Genomic DNA, 4,566 nt, shown 5'->3' with positions numbered 1-4,566 from the left:
CCAAGCTTAGGCTCTTTCCACTCCTTATTCCATGGTCCATCGAATCTTTACCCAAAACTTGAAAACTTCACAACACAAAACTTAAAGTAGAAAACTCGTGAGCTCCGTTAGTATAAGAAAATAAATCACCACTTCAAGGTACTGTAATGAACTCATTATTTATTTATATTGGTGTTAAACCTACTGTATTCCAACTTCTATATGGTTTATAAACTATTTTACTAGCCATAGATTCATCAAAATAAGTAAACAACACATGAAAAACAGAATCTGTCAAAAACAAAACAGTCTGTAGTAATGTGGATCAAACGTATACTTCTGAACTCATAAAATTCTCAAATAAATTTCTGGACCTGAGGAATTTGTCTATTAATCATCTACAAAACGAATTAACTAAATAGCACTCTTCAAATAAAAATGGCAGCAATTCTCGTGAGCGCTAAATTTTCTGTTTTTTACAGCATGATCGCAAAGACTTTCCCCAAGTCTTCCCAAAGGTTCTACTTGGCACAAACACTAATTAAAAGAATAAAACCACATCAAAACAGAGGCTAGATGAATTATTTATTACTAAACAGGAACAAAAAACAAGGAACTAAAATAAAATTGGGTTGCCTCCCAACAAGAGCTATCGTTTAATGCCCCTAGCTAGGCATGATGATTTCAATGATGCTCACATAAAGGATAAGAATTGAAACATAAAGAGAGCATCATGAAGAATATGACTAGCACATTTAAGTCTAACATACTTCCTATGCATATGGATTTTGTGAGCAAACAACTTGTGGGAACAATAATCAACTAGCATAGGAAGGTAAAACAAGCATAACTTCAAAATTTTAAGCACATAGAGATGAAACTTGATATTATTGCAATTCCTACAAGCATATGTTCCTCCCTCATAATAATTTCCAGTAGCATCATGAATGAATTCAACAATATAACCAGCACCTAAAGCATTCTTTTCATGATCTACAAGCATAGAAAATTTACTACTCTCCACATAGGCAAAATTCTTCTTATTCGGAATAGTGGGAGTATCATAGGAAACTCGAATACTATAAATTGTTTCCACATTAAAAGAGTAATGTTCAGAGAAGGGGTAATCATAATCATGACAAGTTTTATAAATATAATCACTACTTTTTATAGCATAAGTATCATCACAATAATCATCATAAGTAGGAGTCATGCTATCATCATTATAAACTTGCATATCAAAACTTGGGAGACTAAAAATATCATCATTATTAAACATAGCATCCCCAAGCTTGGGACAAACATTGATAGAAGCAAATATATTCTCAAATATGTCATCCTAATCAAACATAGCTTCCCCAAGCTTGGGCCTTTTCATATCATAAGCATAATCACTCTCATCATTAATAGTATAGATAGCACCAATAGTATAGCAATTATAATATTCTTCCAAGCAAGTGCCAAAAAGATTTTCAAGATCATAAGAAGTGTCATTATCTTCCCAATCATAATCATCACAACAAGCAATAGGCATAACGAGATCATCATCAAGTGTATCATTTTCATGAGGCACAACAATAATAGGAGCAACTTTATTTGGGAGAGATACCTTTTTACCTCTCTTCTTTTTTCTTTTCTTATTCTTCACCACATCATGTGTGGGTTCAATCCTCTTTTTGGAGCTCCTTATTAATGATATTGGTTTAATAGAGGGCTCCTCTTCGTTACCTGATTCATCATAAGAAATAATAGGAGAATATTGGGAAGTCTCTTCCCTTTCGTTAGCATTCTCTTCATCTTCTATTTGTTTTCTTTTCTTTATGTAATTGGAAATATAAGGATTTTCAATACAATTCACCGCGCAATACATATAAATTTCCTCTAGATCAAAATGAAGAACTTTATCAAGGGCAAATTTTGGAATATCCTTAGTTCTACGTTTAATTTCTTCATAACCCAAGAGCAAACTAAGTTCATTATGATGTGCAAGGGAAATCAAGTCATCACAATTTTTGGACACGATACGCTCATGAAACAATTTGCATTGGGTACTAAAATGATTACGTTCATTGCAAAGTTCACAAGTAGGGCTAAGAAAAGGTAAATTTTCAGCACATTCATCTAGCTCTTCTTGCAACAATTTGGTTTCTAAGTACTTATGCCTCTTGCAATATATATCTTCCCTATTTGGTGTGTACTTGCAAACCCAGTCTACTCCACAAAAATTGACATGTTTATAGGAGCCATTTTCATCATAACTAGTGCAATCATCATTAGCATCATGGATATTCAAAAAATTCATACTAATAACATTGCAATCATGCTCATCATTCAAATATTTAGTGCCAAACATTTTAGAGATCTCTTCTTCTAGCACTTGAGCACAATTATCCTTTCCATCATACTCACGAAAGATATTAAAAAGATGAAGCGTATGAGACAAACTCAATTCCATTTTTTGTAGTTTTCTTTTATAAACTAAACTAGTGATAAAACAAGAAACTAAAAGACTCGATTGCAAGATCAAAAGATATACCTTCAAGCACTCACCTTCCCGGCAACGGCGCCAGAAAAAAGCTTGATGTCTACTACACAACCTTCTTCATGTAGACATTGTTGGGCCTCCAAGTGCAGAGGTTTGTAGGACAGTAGGAAATTTCCCTCAAGTGGATCACCTAAGGTTTATAAATCCATGGGAGGCATAGGATGAAGATGGTCTCTCTCAAACAACCCTGCAACCAAATAACATAGAGTCTCTTGTGTCCCCAACACACCCAATACAATGGTAAATTGTATAGGTGCACTAGTTCGGCAGAGAGATGGTGATACAAGTGGTATATGGATAGTAGATAATGGTTTTTGTAATCTGAAAATTATAAAAACAGCAAGGTAACTAATGATAAAAGTGAGCGTAAACGGTATTGCAATGCTAGGAAACAAGGCCTAGGGTTCATACTTTCACTAGTGCAAGTCCTCTCAACAATAATAACATAATTGGATCATATAACTATCCCTCAACATGCAACAAAGAGTCACTCCAAAGTCACTAATAATGGAGAACGAACGAAGAGATTATGGTAGGGTACGAAACCACCTCAAAGTTATTCTTTCCAATCAATCCGTTGGGCTATTTCTATAAGTTTCACAAACAGCCCTAGAGTTCATACTAGAATAACACCTTAAGACACAAATCAACCAAAACCCTAATGTCACCTAGATACTCCAATGTCACCTCAAGTATCAGTGGGTATGATTATACGATATGCATCACACAATCTCAGATTCATCTATTCGACCAACACAAAGGACCTCAAAGAGTGCCCCGAAGTTTCTACCGGAGAATCACGACGAAAACATGTGCCAACCCCTATGCATAGGTTCATGGGCGGAACCCGCAAGTTGGTCACCAAAACATACATCAAGTGAATCACGTGGTATCCCATTGTCACCACAGATACGCACGGCAAGACATACATCAAGTGTTCTGAAATCTTTAAAGACTCAATCCGATAAGATAACTTCAAAGGGGAAACTCAATTCATTACAAGAGAGTAGAGGGGGAAGAAAGATCATAGGATCCAAATATAATAGCAAAGCTCGCGATATATCAAGATTGTATCATCTCAAGAACACGAGAGAGAGAGAGAGAGATCAAACACATAGCTACTGGTACATACCCTCAGCCCTGAGGGAGAACTACTCCCTCCTCGTCATGGAGAGCGCCGGGATGATGAAGATGGCCACCGGAGAGGGATTACCCCCTCCGGCAGGGTGCCGGAACAGGTCTAGATTGGTTTTCCGTGGCTACAGAGGCTTCTGGCGGCGGAAATTCCGATCTATTGTCTCTTCTGGAAGTTTTAGGATACGTGGGTATATATGGGTGAAAGGAGTACGTCGGTGGACCGAAGGGGGGGGGCCACGAGGCAGGGGGCGCGCCCCCTACCCTCGTGAGCTCCTCCTTCGTCTTTTGACGTAGGGTCCAAGTCTATCCGGTAGGTTTCCTTCCAAAAATAACTTCTCCAGTCGATTTCGTTCCGTTTCGACTCCGTTTGATATTCCTTTTCTTCGAAACACTGAAATAGGCATAAAACAACAAATCTGGGATGGGCCTCCGGTTAATAGGTTAGTCCCAAAAATAATATAAAAGTGGAAAATAAAGCCCAATAATGCCCAAAATAGTAGATAATATAGCATGGAGCAATCAAAAATTATAGATACGTTGGAGATGTATCACTGCCAAGCTCGGAAACTCCTCCGCCGCTGGGTCTTAGATCGGGCCAGGGTTTGGACCTAAATCTACCCACCCGCCCAGACTCAAGTGATCTTTCCCACATTAGACAAGAGCCCCAAGAGAGAGTACACACTATTGGGCCAGATTCCTCCTTGTAATGAGCAAGGTCAAGGACTGTCACGAGGAAGACGCAATTTCATTCTTTTGCAAAAATTGCACGGACAAGGGAATCCTCAACGCCATAAGTCGCTGTGACATAGCACACTTTGCTGACTTAGCGGCTATAGTACAGAAGTACTATGCGATGGAAAGCGCCTGGAAAACCCAAACAAAATTCTGGGACCCTTCGGTTCTCA

The sequence above is a fragment of the Triticum dicoccoides genome, chromosome 3A (assembly GCF_002162155.2).
Source record: "Triticum dicoccoides isolate Atlit2015 ecotype Zavitan chromosome 3A, WEW_v2.0, whole genome shotgun sequence".
NCBI classification, from domain to species: domain Eukaryota; kingdom Viridiplantae; phylum Streptophyta; class Magnoliopsida; order Poales; family Poaceae; genus Triticum; species Triticum dicoccoides.
The sequence above is the reverse complement of the archived record's forward strand: the minus strand, read 5'-3'. Positions refer to the sequence as shown.